This window comes from Protopterus annectens, chromosome 7.part0 (genome assembly GCF_019279795.1).
Source record: "Protopterus annectens isolate FY-2018-M chromosome 7.part0, PAN1.0, whole genome shotgun sequence".
Taxonomy (NCBI): Eukaryota; Metazoa; Chordata; order Ceratodontiformes; family Protopteridae; genus Protopterus; species Protopterus annectens.
The window spans coordinates 788,175,160-788,199,825 of NC_056739.1; the positions used below are offsets into that span (position 1 = coordinate 788,175,160).

The window sequence follows — 24,666 nt, forward strand, 5'->3', positions numbered from 1 at the left end:
GTCTGAGGTTACTTTCCACAGCTGTGGATGTCTGATGTGTGAGGTTACTCGCCACAGCTGTGGATGTCTGATGTCTGAGGTTACTCACCACAGCTGTGGATGTCTGATGTGTGAGGTTACTCGCCACAACTGTGGATGTCTGAGGTTACTCACCCCAGATGTGGATATCGGATTTGTGAGGTTACCTGCCATAGCTGTGGATGTCTAAATAGCAGAATCATTGTTGGAGAATGGACTCCTGCCCTCCAAACCATGGTATCACCTATTATTTATGCCTACCCTATCTGTTATAAGTAGCAGACTTTCAACCATAATGTGTCTTTCTGTTTCAGGTGGTAGTGGATACTTAACTTTATAGGGTCCTTTTACTTTACAGAATTAGTTTGTAGAAGACCAGATGAGTTCACCTTGTTTCCTTTCAGGTGTCTTGGTGGTGATGTACTATAGATCCCTAGGTTTTAGGAAAGGTTACTAGAGAGTTTGTTGGTAACATACTTCACCACTTAGGTGCCAGTACCAAATATGCACACAACATAATACTGGTTATGATCGCCGTTACTGATGGGCTTCTACCTAACAGCCGTGGCATGGGAGGTAACTTGTCACGCCTTATGGCCTACTTTCTGAACCTGGTCACATGACTGTTATCTGACTGTGGTTAATGTCATTTATCTATATCCTGTAGCAGTGATCCTTTTGTTAGAATTTCTACTTTCATGATAAGTAGCCTTGCACAACTGTACTCATTTACTAGCAAATATCCAGATAGTCTTTATCAGGAAGTTGTAAATCTAGCTTTGTTTAACATGTAAAAACAATAAGAGTCATATTAGCAATGTCATTACAATGAGAGTAGGTAAGAAACACATTATAGCCCACCTGGTCTGCCAAATATTTATTGGAAAAGCTACAGGTTCTAATTACCTGCCAGTTCATGTTCAGCCTGTCACCACTCCTCATGTGGATGACCTCATGTATGTCGAGTGTTTTGTTGAATTTAGTCATTTTTCTCCAGTTATTTTCCCCTTACATCCCTCTTATGACCCTCAAGCCCTGTGTCTTCTGTTTCTTTTTTTGTCCCCTCATTTATCCCAGCATCTGAAAACAGCTAGGGTTCATGGCCACCATTCAGTGGGGGTAATGAAGAGGTTTATGTAGCAGGCCATGTGTGTGTGTATGTGTGCGGGTGTGTGTGTGTGTGTGTGTGTGTGTGTGTGTGTGTGTGTGTGTGTGTGTGTGTGTGTGTGTGTGTGTGTGTTTTAAATTATTTGTGTTTTTTGTGTTAGTTCTGTTGTCATTAGAGTGTAACAGATAGCCAAGTTACCTATGCAACAGAAAGATAGACCGAGAACAATTCTTAAACTCTTGCATAGGCTTGTTTCTGTAAATAAACAGCATTTAGGGTGGGTAGTGCCCCAACTGAAACAAAGTGTAGACAGAGGAAGAGGGGGTGAAATAAAGTTTAGAGCCATGGGAAGTGAGTGTATGTCACGAGAGCTGTCAGTTCCCATGACAGTGTACCTTACTCCTGTAGTACAACAAATCTCTGGAATTCACTGCCTAGCAAAATCAGGCAAACAACATGCCTTTCAAACTTAAAAAGTAAAGTACAAAACAAACTCCTTGATACTCCACACTATAGCTGCTATACCCCCCATTACTCATAAACATATAAAGTCAGCTTACTCTACACTATAGCTGCTAAACCACCATTACTCCGAAATCATGTAAAGTCTGCTTCCACCACAACCCCCCATACAGCCTAACTGCTCTTCTCCATAACTTATGTGACCCTGCTTTCTCTCAGCGGTTTTAAAAGGAGATTGAGGTACAGTGATGAACGGGAAATTTACCCTTTTCTCACTGTAGTGCGATCTCAGAGTCATTATATGTAATTTGGGTGGGGGCACAGCCCTCACATGAGGTGCCCCCTTGCAGAACTGCTGAGACAGATGTAGTGTAGCCTGAGTTTAATTGCAGGAGTGTTCCTTTAAGTGAAGACCAGACTTCTGGTTAGTTGGATAGTTCGATGTTCTGGGTTTCGATAATGTGAGCTTTCAATTAACTGGGGTTTCGCTCTTCTGGTCTTGATGTTTTGTAATTCGATAATATGGGTTGTCAGCATTCTGAAGTAGACCCACTGTCCTATAGCATATGTCATGGTGTACTATGTAACATATGTCATGGTGTCCTATATAATGTTCTGTGTTGTGTATTATATAATGTCCTATATCATGTGTCATAAAATGTCCTATATAATGTTTTATATCATGTAATGTCTTGTATCACGTCATGTAACATCCTGTCACTAAACATTAGACCTGCTGAATATAAGATCAGTTATTGATGGGTCATTATAATGAAAGTAAATACATTTTCATCTTGACTGTAATATTTATCTCAAATAATCTCATATACCTTTGACTATATTGTTTAATGCATGCTTTAACTTTTTTCTTTCTTGTAAACTGGAGCTTTTCTCCCTGGGCTTCCTTCGAAAAGAGATTTTCTCTGACACACATTCAGACTTTCATAGTAGACAAAATGTAAGTAAATAAATAAATACAATGAAATAAGTAAAAAATCCCACAATGAAAGCATAGGTTTTCCCTTAGAATTTGTTCATAAAGAAGCTACTATGACTTATTTGGTATTGATGGCATTCGGTTGTTTACTTTTGCACTACTGATTGTGGTGCCTACAGCACCGTGATTTGTTTTCCCATCTATTATCCCTAATTTCTATGGCCTGTTTTGTTAAAAAATATATTTTTAAATACTGTTTCTGGTACTTTGACATCAGTTTCAATGACCTTTACCCTGGGTGACGTCAGCACAGGGATAGCATGCAGAGAAATCAAAGACTTTAATGGATACACTAACGCACTTGCAGCAGGTATTGCCTGTGTCTATAGGTAGTACTATCTCGTGGTAGAAAATGGGAAGGCACATGTATGTCTCTTTCAATATTTTCTGTGTGGAAGACTTTCAGTCCATATATTTCTAGTTAATAACTGTATATTAATCAGATCAGACAGTAGTAGTAGAAGTAAACTCGTCGTCAAAAAGTAATAATAGAAAATATATAATTCTACAGCATTACTAAGTATTCGAAAGTAATCCAAGCAAGGCAGGCAGTCTGGAAAGGAATTTCTACTGGAAACAGACTGCCTGCCTTGCTTGGATTACTTTCGAATACTTAGTAATGCTGTAGAATTATATATTTTCTATTATTACTTTTTGACTTGACGAGTTTACGTTCGCTACTTCTACTACTATTGTCTGATCTGATTAATATGCAGTTATTAACTAGAAATATATGGACTGAAAATCTTCCACACAGAGAAGTTTCTTACACTGTTTTGTTTTTAGACCCACTACACTTTAGTGGGTTGTTTTGAGACTTTGGGGATACCACGGAGATTACTTGTTATTTCTCTTTAAATATTTGCATCAAAACCAAGTTTATTCAGTGCCTTTTAGTTATTGCACTCAACATTTGTTTCAACGTTGCAAAGTGACCAAATCTCATGATTTAGCTCATAGTGCAAATGTTGTGTAACTTCATTACAGTATAAGAACAATTTACAAATCCTACATGCTGCTGTTGTCAGTATGGCCTTTTTAAGGGATTAGGCCTCCTTTCATGCAAGGCCAGGGATACTATGTAAATGAAAAGTCTTAGTCTGAGTTACGCTGGTTATTATAGGATCAGAATGACCATCTAATGAGTTCACAAAATCGTGCTAAAAATGTCTCTTTGCTGGTTGACAGAGTGGACCCTTCTTATTCCTCACGAGGGTCACATTTTATTTTGAGAATGGAGCAGACTTGGCAGTACTTCATGACGGAACACGGTAGCACACTGCAGGTCTTTTGGTGCAGAAAGCTGAAGGCAGATATGTGGCACTTTTGTGCTTTACATGACGTAAAGCATTATTGGACTCGAAATAAGGGCATACCTCTCAGCTGTCCCTGATTTACAAGGATGTTCTTGATTTTGACTCAAATTTTAGCACTGTTCCTTTTATTCACTCCTAAAAACTGTTCACTTTTGGAAAGAAGGTGATGAATTACACTTAATAAATAATGACAATAATTAAAGTTATAGACTTATTTTTCTTCAGAAAATGTGTATTAATTCAAATTCACATATTCTGTCAATGTCTCAGGTTAATAGCACTAATATTTTAAAAGTGTTCCTGATTATTTTTGTATTTGTTCCTGATTCATTGAGGTATATGAAGGGAGTGCTTGGCTCTGAAGGCAGAGCAGGGAAACAAGCTGACCTACATCTAACATCTAGATGCTGTACATTTATGTTAAACACTGACTGTGAACAGATAGTGGCCCCAAGAAATAACCTTTTCACCAAAAAGCTCTAAGTAATTGTGCACAAAAAATGAAGCACTTAACCGCATATGGCTTTTAGAAAACATGAAAATGTCAATGTCTCTGAAAATGTCAAGAACACTTAAAGAGACATTATCACACTTTATTGACTGCGATAAACTATGTGATTTTCTTAGAGGTGTGGTCAACACCCTATCCCCAGTCTATTGGGATGGCACTTTGCTATGATTCAGACCTCTCATTGTCAGGACTTTATCTCCTCCAAGTGGGTCTTGGTTGCAAGAACTAAGTGTTTGTTTCTTACCCTTTATTATCTGCCTAGTAGCTTGAAGGTTTTCATATAAGAAGTTGTTGATTTTCTCCTCAACCTTTTGTTGATTTAAACCCCTCCCCCCAAAAAAGTTTTGGATGCTTTTAACATCTGGATTGAAGACAGGTCAGTGACTATAGCCCACAAATTTAATTCTGTTTTACAAGGATTTGGTTTATTCAGATTATTACTACCACAGCCCATTGTAAGGACAGCTCACTGTGCTTTGCTTTCCAGTTAAATGCAGTCACCTTAGATGTGGTGTTGGAACTGGTTTCCTGGTCTGACCACCGTGTGGTCATATTTAGTTTGAAACTCTCCTTATTATCTTAACTATTATCAAGCCGTTTGAGTGGAGACATTTGGGAACTGTGTCATTTCAGGTGGTTGTTCCTTTATTTAGTGAGATCCTTGGTGAGGAGAACTCAAACTTTCTCAGTCAGTTAGTCCTAACTTCGAACAGACCCATCAGTGATATTGAATTACTTTGCTACACTCTGTGTACACCCTGCCTCACCTGGCCAGCATGGATAACCATTTGACCTTTAGCTCTGCTGCCTTTGTGAAGAGGGAGGACGTTTGAATAGTCTTGAAGGCACCTGCTCTGGTTAGAGGACTAACTTAAACAAATACCATTGTTACAGCATGTACCTGTCAAGAAAGCTGTAGGGGTGTTTGATAGAGCTCCGTTACAGCAAATTAACCTGTCTTGCTTTTCTATATGCTCTTTAGGCTATGTAGTGTAATTTGCCTGTTGGTACAGATGGTTTTACATCCACTAAGTGTGAGAGAGTAGGTGAGTTTTTGCAGATGAGACTGATTAGTCTAGAGCGAGTCTCTTTCTGTTCCTTCATTTGGGTTTACATCTGATCAAGATGACATTTTGATGTGATGGAACGATTTTTTTTCTTTGTGATCTTATTTTCTGTCAGGCTACTTACCAACAGGCCTCATCCCCCATGAGTCTAGCCAATTTGTTCCCATGTCCTGAGTATTTCTCTGTGAGTGTGTGAACTTGCCGGGTGGGGGTGGGGAGGGTCTCATAAGGACAGCCATAATTATGTTTTTTTCCCCTCACCAGTAGCATGGCAGTGAGGGCTTATTTGCTTTGGCCTTAAATCTGCCCCTGCTGGTTGATATGAGTACCTGCATCACCACAGGGATGTCCTGTGCTCTCTCCATGTGTGAATGCTTACACATGCACCATATTCACCCCCCCCCCCCACACACACACACACACATATACACACCCGTGAGGTTAACCAGCATCAGCTTGGGACCTCCAAGCCCACATCCCCCATCACTACAACCCCTGGTGTCAAGGAAGCTTGCACTTGAATACAAGCAAATGGCTGACTGGGACCATCATATTCCTCTTCCTAAGAATGTCGACTCATCATGAGATGCTGTCTCTCATCCCCCCACCCCTGTCCAACTCCATGAGTAATCAAACCACTCTTCACTCTTTGATTGTCTAGGTCTTAGTCTCAACACTACAGAGCCTGGCCTTTCTGGTGGAAGAGTTTGTGTTTTATAGTTACATTAAACTTGTGGACCCAATTTCCAGCTCTCTTCCTAACATTTGCACTAGCCCCTGTACCTACTAGACTGATTGTTTTCTGTCTGGTTACTTGGTGCAGGTATTCCACATATTATCAATTTTTCATTACAGATTAGTGCTTTCTACTTCTTTTAAATGGCCTTGGCATCCATGATCCTTAAAAAGCTCATTTTGATCCCGGACTCTCTAGAATGTCTGTCATTGTTTGAACTATCCAACAGCAAGAGAACTGCATGGAGGGCAAGTACAAAGGCTCAAAAAACAATAGTACAAAATACGCCAGCATTCACTGTGGAAAGACAAATGTATGAGTTTAATACATGAAAAACAAGAGTCAACAGACCAGTTTCGGCCTGAAAGCCTTTATCAATGAATAAAGATCACCCTGATGAATGAATGAAATTCTTAGCAACATTAGGCACAAGCTTTCCACTAATGCACTTTTTCAACATACTATTATTCATCCTTCTGCCAGTTTTAAATTTATTATCATTGATAAAATGTTGGGCCATAGAAGTTTTGAAGCTGGTTGGCACAGCATTCTCAATAAAAAAGAAAAAACATAGATAGACTAGGTGGATTATTTCCACCTGGTCTTAATGATCATGTGCGAGTGCTAATTGGCTTGTTTGCCAATTAATTATTTTGAGTTTAATATATATATATATATATATATATATATATATATATATATATATTTGATTCATCAGGGTCATCTTTATTCATTGATAAAGGCTTTCAGGTCGAAACCGGTCTGATGACTCTGTTTTTCATGTATTAAACTTATACGTTTGTCTTTCCACAGTGAGTGCTGGATTATTTTTGTACTTTGTATTGCTTGAACTATCCCTTTACTGGAAAGATTATTGAGAAGGTCGTTTATATCCAGCTCTGTTCCTATGTTCATACATCTCAACTGTCCAGAATTTTGCAGAATGTCCAGATATTTGACTCATATTTTTGATCTGTTCCTCATAAAATCTGTGGAATTCTGGTAAATCACTGAGGAATGAAGTTACTAGTTAATGACATGCATTTGTGTTTCAGATTTCATATCTTTCAGAAATTGTATGTTAACACAAGCCTTCTAGCAATGTTCTAAGTTTATAAGTACAATATTTAAATTATGTTCTTGTTTTGGGGCCTTTGTCCCTCAATTATTTTAGTCTTTGTCCGGATTTCTTACACTAAGAAATTGAGAGATATGCCTGAGTTAGAATCTATACTCTATGAGATCTATATCATTCAGGTTTCTGGTAGCTTCTCTGTACAGAGACTATCCTAGTTATGCTTCTGAATGATGTCCTTGTGGCATGCTTGATCTCTGATCGCTTCTCAGCATTTTGACATTGTTGATTATGGGATCCTTTTACAGTGAATTAAGTTCCTCTGTAGGTCATCTACCGCCCTTGTGTCTTATGCCTCGTAGCTGGGAAGACATTTGCAGATTGTGGCCTCTGACACAAATTCCTCCTTTTCCTACCATCTGACATGTGGTATCCCCACAGGATTTGATTTTGTTTGCTGTCCTCCTGCTTTCACTTGGTACCATTAGTGGGAGTGTTTTTTCAGGATCCTCTGTCCTAGTGGTACACAGCTACATGTGTCCTTCCCACAGGACAACTGCATATGCTGTGGAATCATTGCAGAAGCATTTAGAGATTCTGTTCTCAGTTGGATAAGTGGCAGTTGCCTCAAGCTTTAGTTGGCCAAGAACTGAACAAAGGCTATTTGTGGCACACCACATCTCCCAAAGGCTGCAGATATTAACCCCACCGTTATCTACAAGGGAAATCATTCTGAGTTTTGTGACATGTTTGTGACATGCTGTGATTCTTGGTACATGACCAGATGACATCTGAGGGGAATTATGCCTGATATAGGTAAGGGATATTAAATCTATCATTTTCTTCTTTTTATAGGACTTTAATGTGCAGCAGTGGCACATATTTTGGTCGTCTTGGGTTTATTACTGCTATGCTGTCTACCTGGGTGGGTCTGACTGTGGTCATAATCAGTTACAGTTAGTGAAGAGTGGTGCACCTTACTTCGGTTATATAACTTCTGTGCTCCATTATCTGCAATGGCGGTCAGTTAGATCATTTATACTGTTCATGCTTTTTTCCTGTTCTACCTAATTTAGGCCCTTCTTCTGTGCCTGAACTGTCTGCTAGGCTTCTGTCAAAAGAAAAATATACTTTAAAAATGATCAAAACATGGTAGGTTCAGGTTAAGGCACTTTAATCTTGCAGCAAGGAGACAAAAACGTGCTAATACAGAGTTTGTCTAACCAGAAACAGGAAATACTTTCATTTTTATACATTCTTAAACTGATTATGTCCTACCATGCTGACGTAACAGATTACCACCTTTTTCATCATCATCTGCTGACCATCTTTCCCATGAATTTCTGCTGATTTATCAATTTTTATGTGAAACTTCCTGAGGAAAACAACATGGCCTTGGTTACTCTCAGTTAGATACATGTTATGTTACACTCAAGATACTACGGCTAAATCAAGCACAATGCTAGCATTTCATTTCTCTAATAATCCTTTGTCTACTTTATCTTCAAATTACTACAGCTGCAGAGTTTCCCATCCTCTGGACAGAGCTGTTTGTCTAAAATCATTACATTTATAACATAAGGCATTGTTCATTCATTCACTTCTGACCTAGCAGATTAACACCTGCTTCTCAAGTACATTTCCACAAGGCATAAACATGAATATTGCTGTGCTAGCAGTTACTAGGTCAGAGGGCAGCTTGCAAGTTTCAAAAAGCATACTGCAGTTTTCAAAAAGCATCTTTTTCAGTCTCATATGAAACTTAATTTGTATAAAACACAGTGCATGAAAAATAGAATGAAAAGCATATTAAAATACTTGCTTATTAATTGGCATTAAGCGTACACACATTAATACATATTTTTCTAATATTTCCCTCCTGTTAATACTTTTTTATTCTATTTTCAAAAAAAGAATAAACAGCTTACTTCTTTTCCTAACCTCTTCCATTCAGGATTTGCAGTTAAGAAAGTCATTCAGTTTAAACTTTTATGAAAGTGTTTCGCATTCTAGCAGCTCTTCAAATTCAGTACTTTGATACATAGTCTCAGATATGGATACATCTATGAATACTTTAACTAATCTCTTCATGCAGGGGATTCCACAACAAATGCAAACTCCTATTAGGAGTAATCCTACCCCAATAGCAATCAATATGTTCATAAAAATGGAGCCCCACCCCCAAAGGCATTCTGGAAAAAGTCTGTCAGAGGGTTTGGGCCTGGCTTGGTCATGTCCGACACTTGCTGAATCACCTCGAGATGATCGTTAATCTCATGCTGATGGTCAGGTATAAACGCACAGCATTCTTCTTTGATTAAAGCGCAAGTTCCGCCTCTCGCCGCTTGGGTGAAGTCAAGAGCCATTCTGTTTTGGAGCACTACAGTTCTCATGGCATTCAGTCCATCAGTTATCAGTTCAAGAGCAGAAAAAGTCGCATTACTCATTACTTCGAGAAGTTTGGACAGTTTTCGCAGCTCCCATATTGATTTAACTCCACCATACATAGGTGATATACCTGCCCAGTATAAGACAGCATCACTCAAGTCCATGTGCGCAAGTTTGGCTCTCACATCACGATGCTCTTTCCAGCTCGCTTCGATCCATCCCACTGGATTCTTGGGTTTCTTAACAGTCTTTTTGGTTACGTCTCGAGTATTTCGAATATTCCCTTGAGGCAAAACTGCAGTGTCTCAGATGGCTGGAACCAGGTACCCCAAAAAACAACTGCCAGACCAATTCTCAGGTAACTATTTATATGCTTTTTTACCACACACAAAATAACAGTCCTCTACCTTAGTTATTACTTTGTTACGAAATGACTGCCCCGCATGAAACATTTTCTTGTCTATTACAGATAACTGTTTAAAAAGTACAGGATTGCGTTGTACCTGGTCAAGAGTCTTATGCATAGATTTCAAAAATGAGTCATAATCTGTACTACAAGATCCACTCAAATCATTTGGTTTTCTATAACATTTATATTGTACTGTAACATTACACTTACTCCATCCCACTTGGATGGTATAATTTTTATAGAAACATACAATTCCTTTTTGTGTCACAGGCAAATACAGTGCTACCTTATCATGTGCTTTAATAGCAACTGTGTCAAAAAACAGATTTTCCCAGGTCTCATTGACCCCTAGAGGGATAGCAGTCATTAATAAACCCCCGTATGCTGTTGGTATGGCCGTACAGAGCCAGCAGTTCGTAACATTAAAAGTCTCAGCGTACACACGTGTAATTGCCTGATAAGTTAAAAGTTAAAGTTCGGATGCCAGTCTATGTTTGGTTCATTACGTCTAATCAGTTCAACCTTTGTGGCAGGAAAAAGGAGTGGTCACAACAAAAAGAACAGTGTGATCAATATTTCAATAAAAACGATCATACAAGTTTTCTGAGGTTGCTCAATGTCTCTGTTCACTCTGTACCTGGCCATTATGTTCTTGTTGTGCAACAGTAACAAAGTCTTTGTCCAATTCAAAGTTTTTAACCAGTTTACAGTGCGTCAAATGAATCCAGGAACCTCGCTCTGCGATCTTGACTGCAGTGGCTGTCGACAGTAGTACCTGGTACGGACCTTCCCACTTTGGAGAACTCCAATTATTTCGCTTCACAATCTTCACCCAGATCCAGGTGCCTGGGGCTACTGGTGCTTCCGATTTCGGTTGCTCTTTAGCTGAAACAGAATTTAACTGTAAAAGTTTGTTATTCAAAAATCGCCTCATATACCCTGCAAGTGAACTGTCAGCCTCCTGCTCTGTAGACATGAGAGGTTTCCACTGAGGTGTATAATATGCCCTCCCAAACAAAGTTTCAAAAGGGGTTAATCCCTTCGCATTCGGAACAGTTCTCATACTCAACAGTGCTAAAGGCAAACAGTGCACCCAGATTTTCTGTGTCTCTGCTATCAACTTCCTAAGTTTATTCTTCAGCACCCCATTATGCTTCTCTACTAGCCCTGCAGATTGGGGGTGATAAGCGCAGTGGTTCTTTAACGATATCCCAAAATAGCGACTAAGTTGCTGAATCGTTTGATTCACAAAATGTGTCCCGTTATCACTATAAATCTTTTCCGGTATACCAAATCTGGGTATAATCTCTTTAACAAGGACCTTTGCAACAGTAGCTGCATCTGGATTTTTAGTTGGAAACGCTTCTACCCATTTGGAAAACATGTCTATAATAACAAGGCAATACTTCTTATTTTCACATTTATTCAATTCTATGAAATCCATACAAATAGTATGGAACGGATATGGTGGTGTAGGAAAATTCCCTTGCTTAGGCTTCAACGCCCCTTGTGCATGATGCTTGTTACAAACATGGCATGCTGCACAAAAATGTTTTGTATAATTGGTAAATCCATAGGTTGTAAATACTCGATTCACTAACTGTACCATCCCCCCCTGTTGAGACATGGCTCTGCCCATGGCTCAACAACACTGCATATCTAAACAAATTAGATGGCAAAATCGGTTTCTTCTCTTTGGAGATGTACAGTCCGTTTATGAGGATTGCTCCTCGTTTTATCCACTTCTGTTTCTCTATATTTGTAGTAAGTGTCTGCGTTGTTTTTAACATTTCTAAATCTAAAATCTCAGAGGGTTGTAATTCCTCACTCAAATGAAAAGTTTCTGTGGCTGAAGCTGCCTGTTTCGCAGCTGTATCAGCCCGTGCATTACCTTTTGAAATCCTGTCCTGTTGTTTCGTATGGGCTACGCATTTGCAAATAGCTACTTTTTTAGGTAACTGAATTGAATCTAATAAGTCTAAAATGAATTGCGCATGATTAATCGGTTTACCAGTAGATGTTATCATTCCTCTATTTTTCCACTGCTGTGCAAAAACATGTACAGTAGAAAAAGCATACTGACTGTCAGTATAAATATTCACATTCTTACCTTCTGCTAAGGTACATGCCCTTGTTAAGGCAAAAAATCCTGCCGCTTGTGCAGATAAGTTGTGTGGTAAAGATTTTGCTTCTAAAGTTTCAGTATCAGAAACGACTGCATACCCCACTAGGTTCTGTCCTGTAGGGCCCCTCCTGAATGAGCCGTCCACATAATATGTCACCTCGGCATCATCCAAGGGAACATCCGTAAGGTCTTGTCTAGGTAATGTCTTTTGCTCGATCTCCTACAGGCAGCAGTGTGGTTTGCCATCTGCAGGGGTTGGAAGCAAAGTTGACGGATTCAAAGTTGTGCATCGTTCAATTGTCATATGAGGTTGGCTCAACAGTATGGTCATACAGGAAAGATGCCTAGCTGGAGAAAGATATGCTACTTTTTCTTGCAGTAAAATAATTGCGACTGCATGAGGCACTCTCAATGTGAGAGGGTGGAATAGCACTACTGAGGCCGAAGCCTGCACTGCCATTGCAGCTGCAACTACTGCTTGTACACAGTAGGGCAGGGATCGCGCCACTGGGTCTAACTGTGATGAATAGTAAGCTATGGGGCGTTGTTTGTCCCCATGTTGCTGTGTCAATACTGATGTCATATAACCTTGCTTACAGTCTACGGTTTGAATAAACTGTTTGTGATAGTTTGGTAATCCTAAAACTAAGGATGATGCTATCAGTTGTTTCAGCTTACAGAAAGCTGTTTCTGCTTCAGGTGTCCATTGTAATAAATCCTGTGCTGCCATCGGCTTTTTAAATATTAAATCGGCCAATGGAGCAGATTCCAAAGCATAGTTCGGTATCCAACTCTGACAAAAATTAGTAGTTCCCAGGAAGGACATCATTTCCTTCTTGGTAGTTGGTCTAGGTGCTTGTAAGATGGCTGTTTTTCTATCTTCATCTAATATTCTACCTTCTTTGGATATTACATATCCCAAGTACTTAACTTGTTTTCTCCAAAGCTGTAGCTTGTCTTTGTTTACTTTGTGACCTTGAGTAGCTAAAAATTGTAATAAAGCTATTGTGTCCTCTTTGCATTCTTGCTGGGTGAGGGCTGCCAGCAGAATGTCGTCTACATAAAGTAAAATCTGACTACCTTTCGGTGGGATAAATCCCGCCAGGTTGCTTGCCATTTCCTCTGCAAATATTGTTGGACTTTCACAATATCCCTGTGGTAATCTTGTATATGTGTACCGCTTTCCCTGAAATGTAAATGCAAACCAATATTGGCTATCAGGGTGTAATGGTATCGAGAAAAATGCATTACTAATATCTACCACTGAAAAATATTTTTGCTCTGGCTTTAAATCATTCAGTAAGGTGTGTGGATCTGGCACCGTTTGTGCCCTGGGTATAACTGCATTATTTACAGCTTGCAGATCTTGGACCATACGTCATTCTCCGTTTGCTTTTCTGACAGGAAATAAAGGTGTATTACATGGTGAATCAGGAGATTCTATTAAGACTCCTTCCTTAAGTAAGGCTGCTATGATAGGCTTGATTCCTATCTCTGCATCCTTTCTCAAGGGATACTGTCTTTTCTGGGGTCTAAATGCTGACTTTGGCATTATGGTAACTGGTCCTGCTGTTTAAGTCCTACATCTGATTTCCCTGCTGACCAGAGAGTGTCTGGTATGTCCCGCAAGGCTTTTTCCTCTTCTTCCAATAAGAGTAATACTCAGCTATTCTCACTAGCCTGTGAGTGCACAGCTGGGTGTGTCTGTGTTATCCAATTCAATTTCTGTTTCTGTACTCCCTGTTCTGAGAGCTCTAATTCTGTCTGCTTTTCCCACCTTGTGACTTTTTCACCTAAGTCTGCCCATTTAAAATTTTTGTTCTTGGTTAAACTAACATGTGGCAGTCGATTAGATTTATAAAGTGCTAAAAATTCTTGGGGTAATGAACAGCTTGCTACACTGTTCCCCTCTGCATCCCAGTGCAAATTTCGCAATACTAGTCTGTTTGCATGGTTCTGAAACAATTCCTGTTCATAATCTTTATCAGGTCCTGGTCTATTACAGTAATATAGAGTACAATGCAACAAATGCTGTTTGTCAGTGTCGAGGGAGGGGGACTTACTGATGGCTACGTTCATCAGTTCTTCGGTTACTGCCCCTGGACCAGTCGTAACTAAGTCCTGGCTGTACCAATAATATGTTTCACCCTCCGGTCGCATTACAAAGGTATCCATTTGTCGCTGTGCTTCCATACCCTGCATGGTTGGAACTATGGCTATGCCAAATATCTGCATCAAGTCTCTACCCAAAACATTTACTGGGCATTTTGCAGAAACTACAGTTTTACTTTTCTGGGTCATTCCTGAAACGGGGTCTGTTATTGCTATGTCACGGGAGAGTGGCTCCCAATACAGCTGTCCATTAGCTGCTTTCACTAGTATATAATCTGGTGATTCTGAATCTTCCGGTAACTTGGAAGGGTGTATCTGGATTCGTGAAGCCCCTGAGTCACACAGAAATTTAACTTCCCTCCCCTCTACCAGAAGCGTCACTTCCGGTTTCGTGTCTGCTAAGTAAAGCTCTAAACTTAATAGAGCTAGGTCTAAAATTTCGTCTTCTTCTATGTCTGCGAATTCATGTACATCCTCTACTCCTGCTATCATATTTGCACTTACCTTTCCCTGCTTATTTTCATCCAATGATTCCTGACTATCATATAGTCATTCCTCATCCTCCTTATTTTCTGTAATCACCTTCTTGTTTAGCCTGCAATCCCTTGCTAAATGTCCTTTTTTCCCGCACTTAAAACATTCACCTTTTTTCTTTCTTTCTTCGAAATCTTCTGATCGTTTGTCAGATTGTTTGTTTCCCTGGATATTTTTCTTACCCTTTTTCCCAGTTTGTACTACAAATACTTCTGACCCATCTTCTGCCGAAAATACTTGAGTTTTCTTTTTCTTTTTACTATTAAAATGTCTTTCTGCATGTCTAGCATATTCAAGTAATGGCTGTAGTCTACTTGTTCGATGATCTACCATATGCTTTGTAATAAAGCTGCTAATGGGAGTTATACTACCCTTCAAGAATGCATTCTTTAACTGTTGTTCATATGAGGAATCTTGTGTCTGGTTCTCTGGTATCTGCATTCCACAATGATTATTAAAACACTCTAACAGTCTAGCATAATATCTATCAACTGTTTCACCATCCTGTTGAATGCATTGATTTATGCAAGTCCAATCAGCCCTAGGCTTCCACTTTTCAGAGATTCTGTCTGTCAGACCTTTTACTCTGCCATCCAGTTCTGCATTAGTATGTAGGAGTGGTCTAAGTTGTGCGTCACGAGGATTCCAGTCACCACTGATCATGTGCCAATCTGGACCCACAATTTGTCTAACTACTTTTTCTACTTCCTCTCCATTTAAATGGTAACTTAATCTCATACCCTGTAAGTCTTCTAAAAATTTTCTAAAATTCACTTTTGGGTGGGGAATTCCCTCCATGGCTTTCTGGATATCTTCCGGTGTCCACGGTCTATAAACTAAAAGAGTCGGATCCTGTCCTGCCTGTCCTGCCTGAGGATTTGGTACTTCTATGAGTGGACATATCTCTTCTTCACTCATAGCCTGTGATTTTCTATTTAATTCATTTAATTCAATCTCTCTCCTCAAGTCGCGTGTTCGAGACCTGGTCTCGATAGGATCCCTGACAAACGGTTGTGATTTTGCAGGAACAGCTGGGTATAGCGGAGGTGGATCAGCTTGTCCACTTGCTTCATAATCTGGTAATGGAAGCGGAGGAGGGGCCGTTGCTATTACCAAGTTATTGTCTTCTTTGTCTAAGAACATTGTCTTTGAATTTTTAATTCTCTGCTCCCTGCGATTTGCTTCCTCAAGCCACCTATGCGCCTGAGGGACTCCTAATTGTCTTTGCTTTTTTAGTTGACCTTTCGCATCTATTTTTAACTGTTTAACAAGTTTCATAAGTGCAAGTTTATCTAAATTACCCTCGAATTTATACTTATCAACCCATTTGGTGTAGTACTTAACATTATCAGCACGCTGTAATTGCATATACTTCGCGTCTTCAGTTAGGGGTGGGTCTCGGGAACTTTTTGTGCACTGATTTCCCATTGCTGTCTTAGCTTAGCTGTAAATTGTTACGTAACCCTTTCTATCATGTGGTACCACAAATCTATACCTTTTCACAGTTTATCTAGAATAACTGCCTACCTATTCTGTTTCCCTGATCTATGACAAAAAACAGTAACCCCTTTTTCTGTCCCTGATCTGCACATGCAAATCTACCTGACAAAAAACAGTTCTGTACTTAGTCCCTGACCTTAAAACAGAAATAAGGTAATTCCTCCTTACCTGACCCTTCGTGAGTTGATCCACCGGATCGTTGACTCGTCCTCCAATCCCAGATCAGAAACAGTGGCTGGCCTCTTTCGAATGACAATTCAGTCAAAGGTCTTTCAAAACAGAAGAGCCGATTTGGCCTCTTCTCCGTACGGATGCATGCCACCGGGCCCAATTCTGACCTAGGCCTAGAGTGAGAGGTACTTTCCGGTCCGAAGGACCAAACTGTCAAAAGAAAAATATACTTTAAAAATGATCAAAACACGGCAGGTTCAGGTTAAGGCACTTTAATCTTGCAGCAAGGAGACAAAAACGTGCTAATACAGAGTTTGTCTAACCAGAAACAGGAAATACTTTCATTTTTATACATTCTTAAAGTGATCATGTCCTACCATGCTGACGTAACAGATTACCACCTTTTTCATCATCATCTGCTGACCATCTTTCCCATGAATTTCTGCTGATTTATCAATTTTTATGTGAAACTTCCTGAGGAGAACAACATGGCCTTGGTTACTCTCAATTAGATACATGTTATGTTACACTCAAGATACTACGGCTAAATCAAGCACAATGCTAGCAGTTAATTTCTCTAATAATCCTTTGTCTACTTTATCTCCAAATTACTACAGCTGCAGAGGTTCCCATCCTCTGGACAGAGCTGTTTGTCTAAAATCATTACATTTATAACATAAGGCATTGTTCATTCATTCACTTCTGACCTAGCAGATAAACACCTGCTTCTCAAGTACATTTCCACAAGGCATAAACATGAATATTGCTGTGCTAGCAGTTACTAGGTCAGAGGGCAGCTTGCAAGTTTCAAAAAGCATACTGCAGTTTTCAAAAAGCATCTTTTTCAGTCTCATATGAAACTCAATTTGTATAAAACACAGTGCATGAAAAATAGAATGAAAAGCGTATTAAAATACTTGCTTATTAATTGGCATTAAGCATACACACTTTAATACATATTTTTCTAACAGCTTCCTTGAGGCTGTTAATCGTTTCGTCAGTATGTCTGCAGATATCTGGGCGTGGATGTTTGCTTTTTGTGGCCCATGCCTGTGGAATCTACTACCATGTTTTTTTAAACTGCCCTTCGTTTGAGAGTTTAATAGGCTGCTTAAGATCCACCTTTTCAGACACACACAAATATTTTTCCAAGAATTTTATTTAATTTGTCATTTTCTCTTGCCTCCTCGGTAGGTACGTCTGTTTTATATATTCATGCCTTTTTCCTGTTTTTGTTATATTCCTTATGCCTCTTTTGTAAATTGCTTAGCGAATAGTCTTCTTAATAAATGATTATTTGATTGGTTAAAACATGTCCATTATGTGTAGACATGAGCACTATTGTCCTGTCTTACTCGACTCAGACCCTTTTTGTAAGACGTTCTGAATTATGTGCAGTTGTCAAACCCACACTCTCAAACAGGACTCCAGTATTCTGGTTAAAAAGCAAGTCAGTTTAGCTGATTATTTGTAACTAAGCTTGCACGTTCTGCAGCTGCTGAGTTTGTAATGCTTTCATGTGTACATCTTCGTTTGCTGTGTTGTTTATAGCTTCTTGCTGAGGATTCTGACAGGGGATTGACCTTGTCCAATCCATATTTAAAGTGTTTCTTTTCTGCCCAGGTGTATGAAGGGAAAAATTATCAGTACGCCGAAAGTCACACAACTGTGTATGTGTGTTCTGCAAATGTTAATACTGGTCTTAAGATAAATGCCTTCCGCTGTATGCCATTTTCACACACTTATTCAGACATGCTCGTGCACATATACACTCGCTCACATTCAAACACAAACACCATCCACACACACATTCAAACACAAACACTATTCATAGCTTGTTTAGGCTATTTGGGTTTCCTTCCATAGCCTGATTTGTAGTTTCAGTTAACAGTGTCACTGAAGTGTAACAGTTAGGCTGGAGGTGGGGATGGGAAAAAGCAAAGAGCAGAGTGGTAAAAGCAAAAACAGATGTTTTATGTTTGTATTTATTCCTGCATGAGGCAAGCATTCACTTCCCTTGATGCTTATCCTATAAACAGCTAGGACCACAAAAGCTTTTCTGGGGAAAAAGTTATCAATAACAGTGGGGTTTGTTTCTGGAACTACATTATTGATGTTCAGATCAGTGAGCCCACAGCCTGCAGATTTAAGCACATTTTAAATTTGAGCCGACAGGGTCACATTGTAGAATTTAACTGTTACATTTCAGTCACAATAACTTGTTTATTATAATTTGTAAAATAATGACAGCAGTGAAAATACTGAGATAGTAATGGCTGCCATAGCTATCAAACTGTTACCACAGGGATCAGAAAAATGTATTTATTTAATGTTTGTTGAATGAGAAAGTCTGACCGGGCACAAGCCCTTTTTCAGCAAATGCCCGGGGGGTGGGGAGCCGCAAACAGAATAAAGATTTTTACAAATAAATTATACAGTATACATAAGCTCATACAGTAGTGGTACATACAAGGATAACATGATATAAATAGAGATATTCAAGAAAAGGCAGAACAGATAACTATACAAAAGAAGGATGCAGGGAAGTAGTTATTTTACTTTGTTTAGAAAGGTATGCTGAAACTAAGCGAGAAGTGAACTTAGAGTAGGATGTAGCAGAGAAGTTCAGAAAGAAAGAGAAGAAGGATAAGGCACAGAGGAATAGACTGGGGATCTAGAGAGAGAGAGAGTGTAGGAGGGGAAAATAGATGAGAAAGAGAGACTCATCAGGTTGAGTATGTAAAGATCAATAGTGTGGTGTAGTGAAGGCAAGCCTATAAAGATGGCAAGAAGTGGGGAAAGGAATCAGCCAGGTGTAAGACAGGAGCAGAGTCAAGAATTAGATAGGTAAGATTTGAGGAGAAATTTGAACTATAGGTGATTTGGTGTGATTTGTATGTTTTGGGAGATTGGCAACTATAGCTTTCAAATTGTTGGCTCAGGAATCAGACAAAGCCAAAGATAATGAGAAGGGGGATAAAGCCCCCAAATCAGGAGGACATTTTAAATATTGCTGTAATATACTCAGAAAGCTCTAGATTAACAGGTTTTATATTAACATGCATTTTCTGAAGGATATGAGGTCCAAAACTCAAATGTATGTCATTATTTAATGACTGCAGCCCTCAGCAATTTACCAGAAACAACAAATTTGACAAGGAACAGACCAAAATAAGAAGCAAAATGGGGGACATAGGAGAAGTATGAAAGGAATTTCAAAAACGTTGCACATCTACCCATCTTCTTCTCTGATTATGCCAACCTTAGTCATCAGGCATTTCGTTCTTTAACATGATGGTTTTTTCATATCTGATGAAGTTCGAGTGATACTCCTACAAAAACGTTTTGTGGCAGTTAGCACCTTTAATATCCTAATTTTCATTGAAAATGTGTTGTGGCAGTTTTCTTTTATACTTCAATAAATTGGATTTTATATCCTGCGATCTCATCCTTTTCTAACAGCCTGCATTTATACAGAAAACGTGTTGTGGACGTTTTGCCAGGCATCCTATAACTGGTGAGCAGTTTTTTGTGGTTCGTTCACTGCGACTGGTACCTGTGTTTATTTGGTTCTTTAGGTTACATGAAGATAGAATCAGTTAAGTAGTTAAGGGCCATATTTACATGGGAGCCTATCAGTAGAGCAAAGGCAGTTTCGGTGACTGCCGTTTCAACAAAAATGTTTTGCCAAAAGTACTTTCGCCAACAGTAGAGAATTCCACCTTCTCCACTGTTGTGCAAGCTCAGAGGAGATATATTTAAGTCTGGGTGTGTGTGGTGGCTACCCCCCTCCCCCCCATGGGGGGGGGGTGCAGTGGAAGCTTGCCCCTACAAAAATAAAAAAGATTTTACCAAAAGTGCTTTTGGTGAAACATTTTCAGAGTTTTTAACTTTGTGAGGAAAAGTGTTGATATATCAACATGCTCCCATTTACATCACTTTAGGTAAAGTTTTTAGCATTGACAGGTTATAAGCTAAGAAAGGTCTCTTCCATTATTTGTTTATTTGTGTTTTTACCATAGTAGTGCAGTGATTCCAATGGGCCAATTTCAGGTACAATCATGAAGATCTAAGATAGATTATTCATGCAATACATTTATCAGTACAGAAAGAAAATGCAAAGATAATTTGCATAGGTGAGAATTTGACTGCAAAAAATAACTTGTGGAAAATAAACATATTTATTTATTTTATTTTTATTTATTTTACATTTGTTGATAGTCCGACTGGTTACATGTCTATTTTTAGCGGAGGCCCGGGGTGAAAAGCTCCAAACTTACAAACAGATAAAGACAAGCAAGTTGTAGTATATACACAAACATATTGTATTAACAATTAACATACAAGTTACAGTCACACATTTCAAGCCTATGAAGAATACAGTTTATATTCAGAAAAATATACAAATATGTTACAGTTTCTCTTATCAAACCTATAGGTGCAGCTATGTAAGAGTATCTGCAGAGATGTTACAGTTTCTCATTTCAAACCTTTTACTGTAAGAGGTAAGTCACTGTGAATAAAAAATTGCAGGGATATGGAAGTAGATTAGGCTTTAGTCAGGGTTAGAACAAGGACTTAACCAGTGAGTTTTAAAAAACTGGGTTAGATTTTCTTTAACTAATTAAGGGAGGGGTTCAGAGTAAGGTAAAATAGGTGCAAATTCCAGGTTTTGCCTACTGAATTTGCAAACAGTACATACAAAGATTTAGAAGTTTCCGGAAAAGATGCAAGGACATAACTGAAGATGTTTTGTTTTGTTTTTCAACATTGTACAATCCATTGTATGAAATTATTAGATAATGTGGCCAGAATTGAAGCATATACATTTGCTTTGTTTTACTAACCCCTTTCCAGCTTGTTCTGAGGACTAAGAAAATGGCAGAATATACAAAGTAAGAGAGTCTATAATTCCCAAACTGTGACACTTCTTCTCTGGTTGCTCCACTGTTGCTGAACCATTCATTAAATATGTCGTTATTCTGTTTTGAAATTCCCATCTGCACTTCAGGAAATGGCACAAACACTCTTCACAAGCAAATAGGTACATGGATCAGATCTGGTAGGTTATCACAACAAACACTGGAAGAGGTGCATTTCTTGACCACCTAGAATATGGAGTCCAGAGCAGCTGTCTCTTATGTGGCACACCTTTAGCTGCTCCAAACCTGCTATGTTTGTCTTAGTAGTCCCAGCCAGGGAGTTCCACTGCTTGAAAGACAGAACTGCTTACTCCGGAGTCCCTGGGCTGAGATTCTATTAAACTTTTAGCAGGGACCCCCTGGGCTGAGATGCTTTAAAATTGTTTCATTGTACAAAGAGTTGGCATTGTTTATGTATCCTTATCTTAGACACTGTTATATAGAGAACTTACAGTCTGTTGATTAGGACACAAATGTTTGTCTTCTAGCCTTTAGGTTCTAAGGAATGAATACTAATGGGGCTTTTTAAGTCGTATGCCCCACTCATGGAACTCCATCCATTACAAATTAGAGAGCTTTGACCCCCTGCTTTTATAATGGTTAAGGTCTTTTCCTCACAGACACAAGGTACAGGATTTGATTTTCACATTGAGAGTGAACTGGCTAGGCTTAAAATGGCCCACAAGGGCAGCTAGCCTGGTACTTACCTATGATCATGAGCATGTTGTTTTTGAGTTAGTTGCATCTGCACCCATCTTTGTTGGATGTCTGCACTTCTTATTAACTACATTCCTTCCCCATGTTCATTCTGACGTCTCACGTGATATCCCACTGTTGCCACTTTTTCTTCCTATGATGTTGTGGCCATCCTCATTTGACAAGAAGTACAATTAACTTAACCTTTGATTTTCAAAGTAACAAGATTATTATGAAGTAGCAGAATGTTTAACTGACTGTTACCATGTAATACCATTTTCCAGTGAAATTCTGTGCTCTTGGGCTTAATGGTAGAAACGGTCATTGTTTTGCCATCCCAGATATCCACACTGTAAATGGCAAAATTAATGAAAAGGATCCAGGGAAAAGTTGATATGTATTACCAGATTAGTGTAGATTATAATGAGCATGAAGCTCAAGTGTTTTGGTTTTCCTTCGTCAGGACCTAAGTTATCTCAGAGTACTGTTGACTTGCACAAAAGGCTGTAGATGATGTAAAAGCCTATCTTAAGTGTTTGGTTACCTTGTTCCATGTAGAGCATTTTGCATAAGCCATAATGTTTTTCTAGACTGCAGTGTTCTCAAATAGTGGCTAAGTAAAATAAACTGAAGATGTGTTTGTTGTGATCCTACACTGAAGGTGATATCATTGGAAACTGTAGGACAATATACAGCCAAGTTTTAGCCAGCATGAATGAATCTACATGTTAACCTAGTCTGTGGTTGTACAGTGCTGCAAAATCAGATGTAAGGTCTCTCTAGTCTGTATACATTACACAGTCAGTATCCCAACGCTGTGCTTACACTGAGCAGGTCTGGTATGCCTGTTGAATTTTTGTCTTGTTACCCATGATAATTCTGTTGCCTGTGTATGCCTGTCATATTTCCAACTATGCAGCTGTGAGTATTTTTAATGTCTTAATGTCTTGTTTTGTGCCACTGTACTGCTCAGCGTAACTATGCTGTCTGTTTTGCTGCATCATTTTGCATGTATTAAGTCACTTGCTTAGCTTAAAGCATTGTGTTTTTGTAGTTTTACAGACCTTACATGATCTACTGACCATAGTAAGCCTTTGCCACTGCTCAGTTGTTCTGCTGTGGTAAGTTTAGACTATACATACATACATACATATATACAAATGTTTCAAACACGGGCATTAAAGCCCTTCTAGCTTGCCAATATGCCAAAACACTTGTTCCCATAATAAATGTCCAGGCTGTTCTTAAAAATATACCACTGCTCAGTTGTCCGCCCATGGTAAGTTTAGCCTGCACCGCTGCTCAGTTGTCCTCCCATGGTAAGTTTATCCAGCACCACTACTCAGTTGTCCTCCCTGGTAAGTTTAGCCTGCACCACTCTGCTCAGTTGTCCTCCCATGATAAGTTTAGCCTATATCTATATCTCTGCTCAGTTGCCCTCCTGTGCTATGTTTAGCCTATACCACTGCTCAGTTGTCCTCCCATGGTAAGTTTAGCAAGCATCACTACTCAGTTGTCCTCCCATGGTATGTTTAGCCTGTATTGCCGCTCAGTTATCCTTCCATGGTAAGTTTAGCCTGCACCATTGCTCAGTTGTCCTCCCATGGTAAACATAGCCTGTACCTCATTGGTCAGTTGTCCTTCCACTTAGTATATATAGGTAATTATTTAATTATTCATTTTTTCACTTTTGATAAGTGGATACTTGGGCTGGTCCAAATACTCTTCTCAGCCCTGACCCGGGCAGAAAAATGCAAGCATGTAGGAAGATCTGCAACAATTTACAAATAATGCAAAATTAATACAGTACAATAAAGGAGGTGCAGTGCAGGGAAAGTATTAGTTTTTAAAAGTAAACAAAGAATATAATTTGACTGGCAAACAGTAAAACCATTTCAGTAACAGTAAACAATATTATTTATCTAACAGCAATAGTGCATTGGCTTTGCATATTTTAATAAATAACCATGGTCTCTAAAACATTTGCATGCTGCATACCTGGTTTGCTCTGGACATACTTATCCCAGTAACACTGTTCATTGTATTTCTCAACTGTCCCAGATTTTGCAGAATGTTCCTGATTTTACATCACATTTTTTTCTGTCTCTGATAAAATTCATGATTTTCTATTAAATCACGAAGGATTATAGTCAGTCAGTAATGCAAGACATTAGAGTTTCAAACTTCTTATTGTTCAGAAATGCATGTTGATACAACACCTATTGTTCTGATGAAGTTTTTAAGTAAATTAGAGAAATATTTAAAAAATGTCTCTGCTTTTAGGCCTGTATCCCCCAATACTTTTATATTTGTACAGAATTACTGAGCAAAGAATTTGAGAGGTATACAGTTCATTTTCACTGCTCAAAGTATTTTTATTAATTACCTTGTGCTAGTTCCGCTGTGGTGACCCCTAACTGGGATAAGCCGAAAGACACAACAACCTTGTGCTAAACAGAGGAACAGTCAAACAAAGAAATGTAAATGTGTATTTCAAAATTTGGAGGGCTCAAGGTAGG

General features: G+C 39.0%; 1 protein-coding gene across 2 annotated transcripts in view; it reads left to right on the top strand.

Moving 5' to 3' along the window:
* Window positions 1–24,666, top strand: part of LOC122806691 (ephrin-B2-like) — a 988,190-nt gene that overhangs the window by 473,720 nt on the left and 489,804 nt on the right. The window lies entirely within an intron of this gene.